Consider the following 17,048-nt stretch of genomic DNA (forward strand, 5'->3'; position numbering starts at 1 on the left):
CATTTTTAAACGTCTTCCTTGCATTCATAGCGCCAGACTTGCACCTGGTGGCTAAAATTGGAACTTTTTTTTTTTCTAGCGTAAATCGGTTCCGCATTAACGCACTGGAATATCTACGAAATATCGCTGCCATAGGTGATAAGTACAGTTCACACTGGACCTCTGTGAGTAGCTGCGCTTTGATTATAACTACCCGATAGCTCCGGAATTAGCACCACGAGGCTGAGAGCACCCCGGTATGTCAACAGCGCCTGGCGACACGGATGTTGTCCCATACAAGTGCCACCCACGCCCGACGGTGCTTAACTTTGGTGATCTGGCGGGAATCTGTGTATTCACTGCCGCACGGCCGTTGACATCCTTAACTCTATTGATCATGAAAATGCAGCATTTAACATTTTAAATTTTAACGATTTGGTTACGTAAGTCAAAGCAGTCATAGGGTGAAAATTTTAACGTGGCTGGTCGCGATCGTAAATAAACGAGAACTTCACGTTGGACTGGCGTGGGAAGAGGAGCTGCGTTGGGGAACCAGCACTGTCTTCCTTTTCTTGCAGTGTTGCCAGCCATCACAACAGATCCGTGTTTCTGCGCAAGCAGAACTGACACACAGTAATTGCGTTCGTCGGATCTTGACTGGGTCTTTAAGTCGTACTCGAATCCTGCGACGGGCCTAAATTGCCTTCTTCAGCCATTCCAAAAGTAAGAAAACTGCGAGCAAATCAGTGTGGAGCATACAAAGAATTCTGTAATGGCTACCGCAATTCCTTGCTGAGGTTATGAGACGACTGTGGCTTTCAGTCTGTGTTGTGACAGTCGCTTGCACTTCCCGATTGAAAGCTGGCAACAGTGCAGCTAACTGATATTCATCTTTTTTCGCCGTATAGAGTATAGGTTGCAGAAGCGGGTGTCTTTCTCCAGGAGAGCTATTTGATCCGACCACGCACGACTGATAAACCCATTCAGACTTTCTCTTCTTCCCTTCTCTACTACGCTGCTTAACCTCACACAGCTGTTGAATGACAGACTTAACCACTCTTACCTCCTCCTCCTAATACCGGTACTGTAGTTTGGGAGTACTCACACAATAAAAATGATAATAATAATGATGAGAAGAAGAAGAAGAGGAAAAAGACTACAGTTAAGTAAATGACATAGCCTTAGACAAAGTGAATCTTTTCTTCTGTGTGAGTACTATCTACACCAAGGAGTAGGGACGATTGTTCGAGATCAGATGCATTATTTAACAGTTACTGCAATTACTGCAAAGCGCAGCTCGTCAGCCGGAGAAAGATCGATGGATCTGAGGATAAACCGTAACAAACGTCAGAAGCAGTTATATACCAAAACTTGACCCAGACGGTATCTTTTTTCATTATGGATGAAGGAAGATTAGGATTTGATGTCTTGCCGATGAAGAGATTTTTAGGGACTGAACACAAGCTGGTATTTGGGAAGGATAAGGGACGTATTGGTCGTGTCTTTACGAAGAGGAACCCGACCCCGGCGCGATTTAGCAAAACCACGGAAAACGTAATTCTGGAAGACCGGAAGAGGACTAACTGTTACCCTCCCGAAAGCGAAATCCGTGTTATACAATCGCTACAACTCTCTCGTTAAGGTGCGCTGTCAGTGATTTTGATGGCGGCCACACTGGAAGACAGCGACATCAGAAACACACGGAAAATACGTCAAATAGTAGGCTAGACTGCCAAGTAAGAAGGAAACGTCAATATATTGTATGAAAACCTCTCCAGCAATTCCTTGATCCCTAACATTACTCACACTGTTGTGTAAGCCTTACCTAAAATTCAGCACCAACATCACACTCGCAGCATCTACATGAAACTATTTACAACAAAGGAAAATTGTGTGTCCTCAAATCTTCCAGCAACAGAATTTCTTCCTGCCAACCGTACACTAATGAGTTACCTGCCTTTCCCCTCTCCGCTTCTCTGCCCGTCCAGGCAAAACTGCTAACCTCTTCCTTCTAGTTGCTTACGTACTGCCTTCGTCTGTTGCCGCACTGGGCAAACATTCATAATAGGGCCGGCCAAACCAGCCTACTACTGACCGCAGTTAATCCCCATCTCTCTCCCCTACCCTGATAATATTTTCAGCCTTTTCCACTTTTGATCGTTGGACTTTAACCTCAATAAAAGCGAGTCCCCCACTGGTCACACTCTATTCCGTTCGCAGCAGTGCTAGGTACTCCCAGGTGCAATTTTCTATATAAACTATCTGAATATCTGATCAAAAGCACCCAGAGGCCTATTAGTGAACATTAATATGGGGTGCGTATACCCATCGCTTTTACGATGGCTTGAATTCTGCCGGGGAAACATTCAGTGAGGTGTCTGAATGTAGGTGGAGGAATGTCAGTCCTCAAGATTCGAAACCAGAGAAAGTAGTGATGTTGGACGCTAGAGCGTGGAGCGAAATTGACATTCCAGCTCACCCCAAAACTGGAGCGAAGTCAACGTTCGAGCTCATCTCAAAATTGTTCCACTGGGTTGACATCCGGTTTCTGGACAGACCAGTCCATTTCAGGAATGTTATTGTACCCAAACCACTGCTTCACATATGGTGTTTTATGATAGGGTGTACTGTCATGCTTCTACGAACAATTATCGTCTCCGAACTATTACACTACCGTTTGCAGTACACAGTGCTGCCTGTGTGTCCATATCCTTCTGCATTTAGCGTCTTCTTAAGGGCAATAAGGGGACCACACCCTAACCATGTAGAACACCCGCATACCGAAACACCACCTCCACCATGCTGCATTGCTGGCACTACACATGATGACACCTAACATTCTTCAGCCACTCTCCAAACCCAAATCCTTCCACCGGATTGCTACGGAGTACAGCGTGATTCATCACTCCAAATCTCTCGTTTTCAGTCATCCACCCTTGCCACCGCCCCTGATCAAGGATAAAAACAAAATGGCACTGTCGATTACCAAATTGGTAGATGTGTCATCTTTTCCAACCATATATTACGCAGGAAAAGGTTAAAATGAAAATCAATCTTCCACACACAACATACAAGCGGCAGTGCAATAAAAACAAACAAAAAAAACCTAAGTTCTCCGGTTGTTTCACGGACGATGTAGACCATATGTTCCCAAGCTGTTATATTTTAATGTACTGACATTATAGGACCAAGTACAAGAGAAAAAATTCTCATATTTGTGTATTCTTTTTCAGTGTGGGAGAGAAATAAATTTAAACAAGTTATTAAAAATGTCTCTGTACATTCACAGAATGTTGATGCAATCATCACGTTAAGACTGTGACATTTTCTTAAACAGGTTTTCATGTGAGTATTTCTCTCTTATTTTGAACCATTTCATTCAGCAACGTCTTGTTTTCTTCTTCTTTAAACACGGTGCCATAGTCGGTGTTAGAAATGCTTTATCTGCAAGTGCAGCCATTCCCACTAGTGTCAAAATACGGCATACATGAACAGCTTCAAAAGTGAGGTGAAATTTACAAACTTTGTTGGTGCGTGTACCGGCTTATTTCACAGACTCGTGGCAAGAAAAAGGAAACTGACAAACAAGCTTATGAGGGTCTGCATAGTAATTCCTGAGAATACAAACAGACAGAAAAACGCAGCGAAAGGCTTTATAAATAAAGATAACTGTACACTTCCACCTTTTCTTGTGGTATTCTTTCTGTTATATACGTCGATCTGAAAATGGAAATTCCGGCCGAAACTAGTGGTCAATAAAGTGTTATTCACTAAAAGCAGCTTATGGTGGTAATGTGAATTCCTTTAAAAACCTTGGCGCTGTTGGGTACGCATTACAAGAAATGTTTTGGTATTTACTGTGTAAAAAACATACCATCTGATTAAGTTGCAGTGCTCCAGGGTGTACTACACTACCAACAAACGTAAATTGTTTGTTGCTTAACAATGAAAGACTGGCTTATGATTTGTCAACTGCCCGTTCCACGGTCAAGGCTGCCGTTCCGGAGGAAGACCTGCCCTGTAGGGTAACGACAGTAGGACAGTGTAATTACTCTGAGTCTCCTCGTGGCGGCCTCATTAGTAAACTCTCACTTAGCGGCGTGCCATGGCCTGAGCGTGCCGAATGTTGTCACGCAGTCCCGTTTTCTATTCGTACCGCGCGAGGCACGCTGCTCGCCGGCTCGGCGCCAGCATGTCTGTCGCTACTGTTGGCGGGAAACGGTTGACTCATTGTAGAAACTTGGTGAAACGGAATTCTCGGTACGCCTGTGTACACAACACGATAGGCGCAATCATTAACATTCCGTGAAAACTCTCCAATCGCCAAATTTTCTGAGCCAGAAACGGCCACTATAAAACCGTTGACTTTAAAGTTTCTCTGAGATTTATTAGTCCATTGTTTACTTTAAATATCGACAGCTTAATTGACACTCACTTGTTTTACGAGGTGCGTATTATTGCACGACGGTATTGAAGCATTTGAAAACGCAACAAAATACGGGTAATCTGTTAGTTGATCCAGGACCGCACACACTTTTCAGTGCTGACCACCACGTAATTAAGGCAATCCCAATTAGTACTACTAATTTTATCAGTTCTGGAGGATGTCTCCAGACAATGAAACGTATACAAAACCATCTTCGTTTTGCTGTTGACCTTGTACTACTTGTATAGTCCTGAAAATCAGTTACAAAAAGACTGTTATAATGCATAATGAACCACTGAAAAGAAGATAGTACAAATTAAAATTGATGTTGTACAGGCATTTTTAGGATGAATAGTAGAGGGTGTAGAATCAAGGAGAGAAGTAAATATGGGCATCCCTCCCCAAGGGGGAATGAGGGGTGCTGCTACCTGGTGGACAGCACTGTAAATGTAGCCGCTTGTTGGAAGACAGCAGTGAGCAATTGGAATCGTTATTTCAAGTACGTTCGCTGCAGCGTCGGTTATTGTATGAATTGGTGTTTGTTGTGGACTGCGAACCTGAGGCAGGTTTATGAAATCAGTTTCTTTCCATGCTCTTCTGATTATCCGAACAGCCGAGAGATGAAGACAGAGACTGGAATGCATCTATCAAATAATTAAGGATGTAAGTTGCAAATGCTACGCTGGGAAGAAAGATTAGCACAGGAGAAGAATTCGTGGAAGGCGCTTCTGATGCATGGGGAGGACTTGAAACGCATCGCTGATAGACGAGGGCTGGTGAGCCGCCCAGCGTGGATGTGATTTCTAGGCTGTTTCCCACATCCGACAAGGTAAATAACGGCCTGGTACCCACGTCCTGCCTTAAATACATTCTACGGAAAGGGTTAGAAAACGTTATCACTGTTGACCATAAGATCCACACACGACGTAGACTTGGGGTGCACAGATTCCTTCCCATGTCAATTGGAGGAGTCAGGAAGGGCATCTGGCCACAGTATGCCACTTACATTGCCAAAACTGATTTATAGGGTGCAATGAGTATAGGTGCAGATATTTTTTTTACGTGGTACGCTAATATGTAGACATCTGTGTTTGCTTGTTTTTTATCTGCGTCCAACAATCTTATCACAACCACGTCACAAACCTTAAGACCCAACGTTTTCTGCACGGTCATAACTGCATCACAAAGTGAACTACGCCTGTAAGTATAAACTAACCGTTTTGGGTCCACACTTCGACACCTGCCGCCGATGGGAGAGTAAACATTAATGGCTTGCTCTTGCTATATGTACATCGAGGTACTACCCAACTTAAAACCATCCGAGTAGTAATAGCTACACCTATTAGTCTGCAAATGACGTAAATACTCCTGTAATGTCCATCCGTACACCGTCCACAGCCACCAGTAGAAATATCTGCACTAATACCCGTTACACCCTGTATAACAACGCTGACCCTGTAGGGAATGGGAAACGGCGGAACGAAAGGAGGTTGTCATAGTCCAAAATAATTTCAAAATGGTATCTGGTTGAAATGGCTCAAAGCACTGTGGGAGTTGAAATCTGTGGTCATCAGTCCCCTAGACTTAGCACTACTTAAACCCAAATAACCTAAGGGCATCACACACATCCATGCCCGAGGCAGGATTCGAACCTGCGACCGTAGCAGCAGCGCGGTTTCGGACTGAAGCGCCTAGAACCATTCGGTCACAACGACCGGCTAATGATATCTGGAAAGCAGAATCCTAGCCTACTTTTAGAAGCACATCTTTAGTCAAATGCACATTTTTTTTTCATTGCTTCTGCAACAGTGTTCTGATCGTTTTGTGTACAAGGAGCGAGGGAGGGCAGTACATTCTCTTATTAATTTATCTGGTATATATTCCTAAATTTCCATCGATACTATTTCTCTGAATTTAAACCGCATCCGGTCTACGCTTACAATAGTCAGATTGGAAGGAGTGTACTCTCTCTTAGGAAAAAAAGAAACGAATTTTTATCTGCTTTTTAAAATAGATGTATTTTGCGTTTGTTTTTGATGGGTTTGGACGTTATTGTACTCAGTTTAGTTACAACAGCCTGGTGGTCACTAACTCCTCTATCTGTCATGATGCTCCCTATTTAGTCCGGATTATTTGCTGCTAAGAGGTCAAGTATGTTTTCGCAACCATTTAAATTTCGAGTGGGCTCCTGAACTAATTGCCCAAAATAATTTTCGGAGAAAGCATTTAGTACGCTTTCGGTCTATCATTTATGCCTGCCACCTTCTTTAAAACATGTATTTTCCCACACATATCGAGGGTAGTTTGAACTCACCACTAACTAAAGTTATATCAGTGGGGCACCTATTTGAAATGAGTTTCAAGTTTTCTTTGACCTGTTCAGCAACTATATCATCTGACCCGGTCTCAGTCGCCAATATTAAGAAAAATTCTACTCAGATACCCAAAGCAGCACTCTCACCACTGGAACGCCGTATAAGGTTCAGTTGAGCAACTCCCTTGACAGAAGTGCTGTTAAGAAACGGTCGTTAAATTTTTGCAAGATTAGGGGCTGGCCAATGGGCAGAAGCGGAGCGACAGCAAGCCTTACGATCTGACATTCGGTTTAAACGCTTTCTAGACCAGGCTACCATTCACTTTCATCAAAACACCTTTAAAGAATTTTTGTACTTTCTTGGGAGAGGATCCATACACAATTATTATAGTGCGATTTTATGAGCTTTTCGAACAGAAATAACTAATGTTAATCATCGTTTCGCCTTTTTAGTGAACTTGTTATACGTGGTCCATTCAGATTAATGTGCCCACCGCCAGTGCTGGCTTTGCTCTGAGCACTATGGGACTTAACATCTGAGGTCATCAGCCCCCTATAACTTAGAACTACTTAAACCTAACTAACCTAAGGACATCACACATATCCATGCCCGAGGCAGGATTAGAACCTGCGACCATAGAGGCCGCGCGGTTCCAGACTGAAGCGCTTAGAACCGCTTGGCCACACCCCGCCAGTGCTGTACGTCAACTTGCAATAACCACTCTCAGGCGGCAGATGGCAGCACTATCAGGACGGGAGGACGCAAAAAGAGCGCAGCCGTTGTTGTAATGCGAAAACAGGGCGATTCATCTGACCAAGGGTGGAAGCACTTCTGTAAAGACAGTCTGTAAAAAGTGCGCGTGCCGCCGTGGATAAAGCATACAATGCCTGGAATACGGTGCTATTCAAAAGCAGCACCGCTGTGGCCGAGTGGCTCTGGGCGCTTCAGTGCGGAACCGCGCTGCTGCTACGGTCGCAGGTTCGAATCCTGCCTCGGGCATGGATGTGTGTGATGTCCTTAGGTTAGTTAGGTTTAAGTAGTTCTAAGTCTAGGGGTCTGGTGACTTCAGATGTTAAGTCCCATAGTGCTCAGAACCATTTTGAGCAACTGTGGTGCACCACGGTCCATTGATGACAAGGACGAAAGATGGCTGCTGAGGTGTGTAAAGTCGAATTGACGTTCAACTGTTGAGCAACTGACCGCTCAGAAGAGCCAAGTGGCTAGCAATACTATCTCCTCAACGACCGCTCAGCGAACGTTGCTGCATTTGGGCCTCCGCAGCAGACGCCGGGTACGTGACCGATGCCGACTGCTATTCATTGGCGAAGAAGGCTGCAGATTGCACGCCGATATCGCAACTGAACGTCCACCTCTACATGCAGCTCTTTTTGCTTCGGCACGATGGCATCTACAGTGGGAGAATGCAACGTGTAACTCAGCTCGCAGTGTGCGGCCGTGGTTCGAAGAGCATCCTTGCCACCAAACTCCCCTGATTAAAGCCCAATCGAGAATCTGTAGGAGCATCTCGATCGGTACCCTCCAGAACCTCACTGGCACTATTCCAGCGGCGTGCGCTGCAAAAGATGGTTATCCAGGCCGTTGAAAGGTGATCACGTATGTGACCGGACATTATGATTGTTCATGAAGGTCAAAAATCTACAATTTTTCCAAAATGAAGTACCTTTATGTCAATAAAAAAATAGACTTCCCATATTTGCACCTGCTGTAGATACTTTAGGTGGTCCTAGAACAGATTAATTAACATTCCATATATCAGGCGACGAAGAGATAAGCTTTCATTTCGTGTGTTGGTGCTTCAATTACTAAGCATTTATTTGTTGATGCTGTGAAGTTGTGTTTAAGTTTACATTATTCAATTTTTCCACTATTGTTGTGATCAATTGCCTAATTCTACCTCGTTGTTTAACCATGCCGCACGTACTTACAAATGCTGAGTGCGGCATATGGTTTTTGTGTACGTACTTTGTAATGGAAACGTTCAAGTGTCTCTAAGCACTATGGGACTTAACATCTGAGGTCATTAGGACATCGAACCTAAGGACATCAATGCCCGAGGCAGGATTCGAACCTGCGAAGGTAGCAATGGAAACAATGCTGCTTATAGTAAGGTAGACTATTTCCCAGCAGCAGAGTACCAGATTCACTCGTGATTCCACTAAATGGAATGTGACTGACACAGTGTCCAGCAGTCCTATTTCATCTGAATTGGAAGTGAACAGAATGTGAATTAATTAGAACACATTATTCGATTAGCAAAACTTAATCCTTTTAACGTATCGGTGTTCCACGTACAAGAATACGACAAACATTAGGCGTGCAACGGTTCTATCATTTCCACTTATTGCGGATTCAACGAGTTGGAGGAGGAGACGAAAATGACGATCGAAATTTTGTTGTTACCCAGTCCAAAATCGCCGAGTTATGCCATTAGTATTGTTTCTGACGAAGCCACTTTCACTAGTGAGGATATCAGTAACAGTCGTAACTCACATCGGTGGTTCGATAAATACCCACATGTCTTGTGGAGATACATTTTCAATAGTGCTTCACGTGCTGTATGATAGAGAATCAGCTGAGTGAGTCCGTGTTGCTGCATCGTTTCGTAAGACTTCTTTCAAAACGAGGTTCCAGCCTCATCGGATGCCCATTTACTGTGTCTGGTGAGGCATCATCTAAATCTAACGTTCATCGGAAGATGGATTGGCAGAAATTGTCACGTTTCTTGGCCATCAAAGTGCCCGAACCTTCCCCCCTATAGATTTTTGCCTGCTGGGATGGTTGGAAGGCGAAGTCTACAACAGAAAAGGTAAGCATAAGAGACGAATTCATCTTTCTAAATACGTGTAATGCTGGCCCTCATAACGTAACTCCCAACCAAGCGCACAAACGCTACACGCGCCATTGTCAAGGGAATTCGAGAGTGCGTTGAAGTTAGGGTGAAATTCATGAAAATCAGCTTTGAACTCAATTATTTGCCTCCCAGAACACATTCTGTGAGTAGTAGTTGTGATTACATTCTAACAACTGAATCTTTAAAAACAAAAATTTTGACACCTATTGTATGGAATACCTCCTAAGATATTTACTATTCCTCGTGAGACAATCAGTACATTCAGTCAATGAGGTTAAGTGTTTATAGAAAATGGAGGCTTCAAATGCGAACGTTTTTGGTGTGGCTTTAATGCGTCCGGTATTGATATCGAATGATACAAGTTTCAAATGGTTCAAATGGCTCTGAGCACTATGGGACTCAACATCTTAGGTCATCAGTCCCCTAGAACTTAGAACTACTTAAACCTAACTAACCTAAGGACATCACACACATCCATGCCCGAGGCAGGATTCGAACCTGCGACCGTAGCAGTCCCGTGGTTCCGGACTGCAGCGCCTAGAACCGCACGGCCACCGCGGCCGGCCACAACAAGTTTATTGTTGCCAGTTGCCAACAAATAAACATGAATATTCGTAGCCGGTTTCGGTACACAATATTACCAGAGAACGATACTCTTAAAGTTTTTTAACTTTTGTGCGTCATCTACCGACAGGACATTGCGGTGCACAGGTCAGACCAACAGGCTGGCCGTCAAAATAGTGTTCAAGTACCAGTCCAGTCATTATAATTTAGCTTTCCGTAAATCACACCCAGTGTGAGTTCGGATGATACTTTCTTCGCGGATCTTCGTCTATTCTGGTCCTAACACTGATAAGAAAAAGCCTTTCCCTGCCGGTCCAACCATTTAAAAAGCAGATGCTGGTCCAAGCACTTAAAAGACAGAAGAGCGAACAATACGTAGCAGCGACAATATTTATCCCTTAAAAACATCTGTCGTCTCCCCTTCCGTAGTAGCTCTCTTCCTTGATGCTAAAATCAATGCTATAACCTGATCGATTACAAATAAACAGTCGTCACAAATTGCGGTATTTTTACTCAAAAATTAATCTAGATAAAAGCCGCAATTAGGATGTGTATTCAGACAAGTGAACTCTCCTAAACCTAAAGTCAGCGATCACCAAGGACTCTCAAGGAAAAGCAGAAAATGGCCAAGTACTGTCGTTATGTGAATGTTGAAATTTTTCTGTTATGATTTGGATTACAATAAGAGAAAACCAAGTATTTTGAAGTAATTACTCGAAAATGCATGATCTGAAGTTACACTTTACCGAACAAGCACTTTAAGTTACACTGAACAATAACAAAATAACGCTTCTTATCTACGAGAGAGGCTATTTACAACGCGCTCTTGCATTGTATCTTTTACCATTGTTCCAACGCGTGAGAATTCTACGGCACTGAACAGACGATAGAGCGAGAAATGTTGCTAGGCAGAGTCACGCTATCTGTTTGATGGCCTGAGAACACGTCAATCCATTCTTCTCTACAAGGCTGGACAAAGCGGTAAATTTCGAGAACCGGCGAAACTGAACCAACGATCACTTCCCTGCCATTATATATTCATAATAAATATGAGAGTGATTCAATACGACAAATAAGGCACTCGATGTGTATTTTTCTTCAGGTTCCGTGCTTCCGAAACAGAAAATAGCAGAAGCAGATGAGAACTTCTTGAAGGCTGAGGAACCAAGAACAGTTTTTTCTCGCGCACTGCGTATCGGAAGTTATAAACCAAATGTGATGTGGAGCATACCAGTACTACAAGAGCAGCAAGTATTCGTGCTGCTCTACATCCGTGTACTTTGTGAGGCCAACGAAAAGCAGCCAAAAGGATCAAATCTACAAGCGAGATAGTGCAGCAGCAAAACAGTAGACCGTTATTTTCTATCATTCCGGAATAAAGTTTTGCGTAATTACCTTGAATTAATGCAGGTTTTGAAGATAATTTACAAGATGATTCGTTCAAACAGACTACTCTTGTTGACCAACTGACTTCACAGCCTACCCTATCACTTGTGGCACGACGGTAAAGACGAAAGATTCGTGCAATAGCATTCATTACATATGCTATGTAAGTAGCAATACTTTTGGTTTTCCCAACCACTTTGATTGACCAAGAGCAAGAAACATGACATGTTCTTGGTATAATCTTAGAACCACAATACCTAACAAGCTGATTAAGTTCTCGTTGATAACTGCTTCCTTGACTTTATTAATAAAGGAAGCAAGTTCAAAAAATGAGAATACAATCATCGACTTTGCGAAGAAAACTGTCTAGTTCGCTCAATATATTTTCGTGTATTACAAAGTTTCGGCTACTTCAATCACCAAATCAAAACATAGACCTTGTAAAATAAAGTTTAGAGTCAGCGGACATAAAATTTATGCCTACTGCACCTGTCTGTGAACACAGACTTTAACGATTTCTAAGTTTTGATGCCGCTAGCCAAGTGGTAATACACGAAAATATTTTGGGCGATCTAGATGGCTTCCTTCGCGTTAATGTCCCTACTATGTCGTAGCTTACGGGAGATGCTTGACATGTCATGTTTTGAAACGTGTATTTTGGAGTCGAACAATCCGCGTTGCTAATCGTACAGACTTATTTTAGAATGATCGAAGTTGACTACAGATACCTACATGAATAACTGATAATATCGGTTAGATAGTAGTTGTAAATGTATTCCTTATCGTTCTCAGTTACTCTTATCGCGGTGCTAAAAATTGCATAATTCGGGGAACAACTTCAAACAATGTCTTCACGGAATATTTGTTTGGCGGGGTATTGACCACACCGAATTTCTGAACGGTAACTGAAAATTTGTGAACAGTAGCCCCCCACGTTCGAGACGGCGACATTGTTCAAGCAGAGACAACATCCCCAACGGGGATCAATGACGACTAACCTGGCGTCGGCGTGCTGGTTGCTCCGTGCCCGTCTGGGCGCAATCTAGCGTACTACTGGCCAACAGCTGGTGTGTGACGGCGACCGCTTCGATCAAGCATCGCGACGCCAGCAGTGCGCATGCTCCGACACCGCGCCGGCGACTCACTGGCGGCGTAGCGTGGCGTCTGGCAGAGCGCACCTGCTGGCGTTGAAGGGCTGCACGCACAGCGCTTATGAGGGACAGTGTGTCAGCGGCCAACACACGCGCCGGCGCTGGCGTTTGTGCCGCCGCCGCTGCTGCTACAAGCCATTGTTAGCCGCCCAGCCTTTCGGGGAGCCCCGTTCGTTGGAGGTTACGCACGTCTCCACTTCGACCTCTACATCATTACCATCACCCCAGTCACATCAACTGCTTTATAAAGATCTCTATAGACTTTTCCACGCATTACGGTCTCGGTTAAATGCTCTCGCGTTGCTCGTATATGATTCTTAATGACATTCTCATAGCTTCTGTTATGTTCGCGCCTTTTCGCATTTCTTGGAGTCGGGTAAAGAATTTTGCATTAACTATGATGTAGGTATCCAATCTGTATATTGAGCAAGGAGTAAAGGAAACCAAAGAAAAGTTTGGGGTTGGAATTAAGGTTAAGTGGGGAGAGATAATAACCTTGAGATTTACCTGTCAGAGACAGCAGAGGACTTCGAAGAGCATTTATATGGAATGGACAGTGCCTTGGAAGGAGGATATAATATGAACAACAACAAAAGCAAACAATGATAATGCAATGTAGTTGCCGGCCGCTGTTAAGTGGTTCTAGGCGCTTCAGTCCGAACCACACAGCTGCTACAGTCGCAGGTTCGAATCCTGCCTCCGGCATGGATGTGTGTGTTGTCCTTAGGTCAGTTAGGTTTAAGTAGTTCTAAGTTCTAGGGGACTGATGACCGCAGATGTTAAGTCCCATAGTGCTTAGAGCCATTTGCACCATTTTTTGCAATGTAGTCGAATTAAATCTAGTGACGCTGAGGGAATCAGATTACGAAACGAGGCACTTACAGTAGTAGATGAGCTTTTTGCTATTTGGCAGAAAAATTGCTGATGATGGGCAAAGTAGAAATGATACAGAATGTAGACTTGCGATGGCAAGAAAAGTGTTTCTGAAGAAGAGAAATCTGCTGACATCGAGCATAGATTTAAGTGTCGGGAAATCTTTTCTGAAAGTATTTGTATCGAGTCTAACCATGTATGGAAGTGAAACATGTAAGATAAACAATTTAGAAAATAATAGAAGCTTTTGAAGTGTGCTACAGAAGAATGCTGAAGATTAGAGGGTAAACCACGCAACTAACTGGGAGGCACTGAATGGAATTGGAGAGACCAGAAATTTGTTGCACAATTAGACTAAAATGAGGGACCTGTTCATTGGATGCATTCTGAGACATCGAGGGATCACTCATTTAGTACTGGAGAGAAGAGTGTGTGTGTGTGTGTGTGTGTGTGTGTGTGTGTGTGTGTGGAGGGGGGGGGGGGCGTTAAAAATCGTGGAGAGAGACCAAGTTATGAATACAGTAAGCGGATTCAGAACGATGTATTTGTAGTTACTCGGAGACAAAAGAGGCCTGTGGGCCACAACAATAACATATATGCAGACAGAAGCGAGGAAGACAGACCTGGGTTCATATCCCAGACTTGGTACGAGTTTTCGTTCGTCGCTTCAGTCTGCACATATACGTCATTGATGTTTGAAACTTGAAAAGTTCTCTGGAATCATGTAGTTACATTAATATTAACTGTGCTCGGTGCATATGGCACAATAATTCGGAATGAAAACTTTGAGCTTTCAACAACTACCACCATTGCCTTCGTCAGGAAAGCAAGTGATGGCCAAGGAAGTTAAGGAATCGCACACTTGTAACCATGGGAGTATAGTACGGGGCGTTGTCTTGACGTCACAAACTTGAAACCGACGTCCGCCATGTTAGGAGCCCCAAGCATTAGTTCCTGATAAACGTGGTTTGATAAACACAGGTTACTTTCACTGCAATGCTTTTATTTCTGTAATTTGGCTTTAGATTTCCTATCATTACAGCTCGATGAGCGCTCTGGTTGAGCGCTGTGAGAAGGAAATGTTACAAAGTGTCCAGACGTAGCTAAATATGTTCTTAGGAGTTCCGGGAAGGTGACACACCTAGACGGAACGTTAGTTCGTCATTCCATGTTAAGGAAAATGCTGGATTACAAAAGCAGTTTTGTCACATTACCTAGTTCGCTTCTCGGTCATTCGAAACATTTTACATAAAGAAAGTTATATTAATGAGGCCAAATGCGTCCTATTACCGAATCAAATATGCCTTTAAGACCAGGAAAGTCTGAAAATGCCTTTCTGACACTATGTTAATCACGAAAGCAATATATGTAATGTTGACCGTTTGAAAGAACTGTTGCGTGGACACGACAGAAATTAATAACCTGAAGCAATTGTACACAGTAGTCTGCTAATTTTTGCGGGCTACTAGCTCGGCGGCGCCGTCTTCAAAGCTACGTGTAGTGTAAGGCTGAAGCGCCGCATCCCCTTATTATACCTGCATGGATCTAAACTAAGCCGGCCGCGGTGGCCGAGCGGTTCTAGGCGCTTCAGTCCGGAACCGCGCGACTGTTACTGTCGCAGGTTCGAATCCTGCCTCGGGCATGGATGTGTGTGATGTCTGTTGTGAGGTTAACAGCCACGCCACTCGGAAGTAGCCGAAAGGCACGCGTTAACTCACGCAGGCTAGAGACAGGTCTGAAACAGGATACGTAATGAATGCTATAAAGAAAATTACGTAGCTGCTGGAATACTTAACTTTAATCCATCCTTGTTGTACATCGCTATTGACGATACAAGTGAGACTCTGTAGATTCAGGCAATAAACTACTAATGGCGCCTTGCTAGGTCGTAGCCATTGACTTAGCTGAAGGCTATTCTAACTATCTGCTCTGCAAATGAGCGAGGCTTCGTCAGTGTGCATCGCTAGCTACGTCGTCCGCACAACTGGGGCGAGTGCTAGTCCGTCTCTCGAGACCTGCCGTGTGGTGGCGCTCGGTCTGCGATCACTAACAGTGGCGACACGCGGGTCCGACATGTACTAATTGACCGCGGCCGATTTAAAGCTACCACCTAGCAAGTGTAGTGTCTGGCGGCGACACCACAATGTCCTAAGGTTAGTTAGGTTTAAGTAGTTCTAAGTTCTAGGAGACTGATGACCTCAGATGTTAAGTCCCATAGTGCTCAGAGCCATTTGAACCATTTTGAACCATCTAAACTAATATTGTAAAGTCCATTGCGACCAAAGATAACGTTGGTGCCATGCTGCGAGTGATTTTTCGTCGTTGGCGTCAGTATAACCTCTGGTCGGTGTGGGCACTACAATATTTGCGTAATTCCACTGCTCCCTTGACTCAGTGCTTTCCTGACTCAGTGCTTTCCTGACCAAAGCAATAGCGGATATTGTATAACAGTCAGTTTTCATAGAGAATTAACGCTAGAAGTCTACGGAGAACAGTTAATACAACAAAACAACCGTCGCGGAATACGCGAGCGGGTAGAGAATTCGCCCATCCGATTACACTGTCACACCCCTCCAACCTCCACCATTCCGCCGCCGCTACTCTACTCTACTTACCGAATGATTCGTTTGTTTTAGTATTATTCTCCAACATATGTGTCTCTACTGTCCGCTTACCAAGCCTCAGTTTCAGGGTTTCGCTGGTGACGACGTTGTCTACTGATTAAAAATTATGTAGAGCTGTGCTATTTATTAAATGTTCAGTCCAGTTATTTGCCTGGCCTGATAATCCTTTTTCCCGTTACTGTAACGTTTCAATAATTTCTGCCTTTTAAAGGAAACAAAAATTTAATTGAGTTGCGGGCTGGAATTGGATAGTACGAAGGAAAAAGTAATACGGGAAAGGAAGGAAAGGGGGAAATCCCCTGAAAGAATGTTGTAAAGAGCACAATTTAATCACTGCAAACACTCGATTTACGAATCATGAAAGGAAATTATATACATTGAAGAGGCCTGAGGACGCCGAAAGGTTTGTGACAGATTATGTAACGGCAATACAAATATCCTGAAATCATATTTTAAACTACAAAACATTTCCAGCGGAAGCTGTGGACTTAATTTACTGATTATGAACGCCAAAGAAATTGCAGAAAAAAACCTGGGACCTGCATAAATTTAAGGAACCGGAAGTTGTTGAGAGTGGGGAGTATTAGGCAGCGAATGACAGGAACTGGAGATAGGAAGACGAACAGAAGACGAATGGGTAGCTTTGAAAGATGAAATTGTGAAGGCAGCAGAGCAGCAAATAGACAAAATGGCAATACCCACTGGTAAAATGTGGGTAACACAAGAGACGTTGAATTAAATACTGAAGTGAGAAAATATAAATATGCCGCAAATGAAGTAAGGTATAGAAAATACACGCGTCTAAGAAATGAGATATATAGAAAATACAAAATGTAAAGCATGAGACACGAAGCTATT

General features: G+C 43.6%; 1 protein-coding gene across 3 annotated transcripts in view; it reads right to left on the minus strand.

Annotated features, from left to right (window-relative positions):
* The window catches only part of LOC124591732 (protein PRY1-like), a 584,561-nt gene that overhangs the window by 126,081 nt on the left and 441,432 nt on the right, over nucleotides 1-17,048 (minus strand). The window contains exon 1 of one of the 3 annotated variants that reach the window (XM_047131778.1): nucleotides 12,541-12,673. The exons of the other annotated variants lie outside the window; for them this stretch is intronic. The gene's annotated coding sequence lies outside the window, so the exon portion shown is untranslated. Of the gene's footprint in view, nucleotides 1-12,540; nucleotides 12,674-17,048 lie in introns of those variants that run through there. 3 annotated transcript variants of the gene reach the window in all.

The sequence above is a fragment of the Schistocerca americana genome, chromosome 1 (genome assembly GCF_021461395.2).
Source record: "Schistocerca americana isolate TAMUIC-IGC-003095 chromosome 1, iqSchAmer2.1, whole genome shotgun sequence".
NCBI lineage: Eukaryota > Metazoa > Arthropoda > Insecta > Orthoptera > Acrididae > Schistocerca > Schistocerca americana.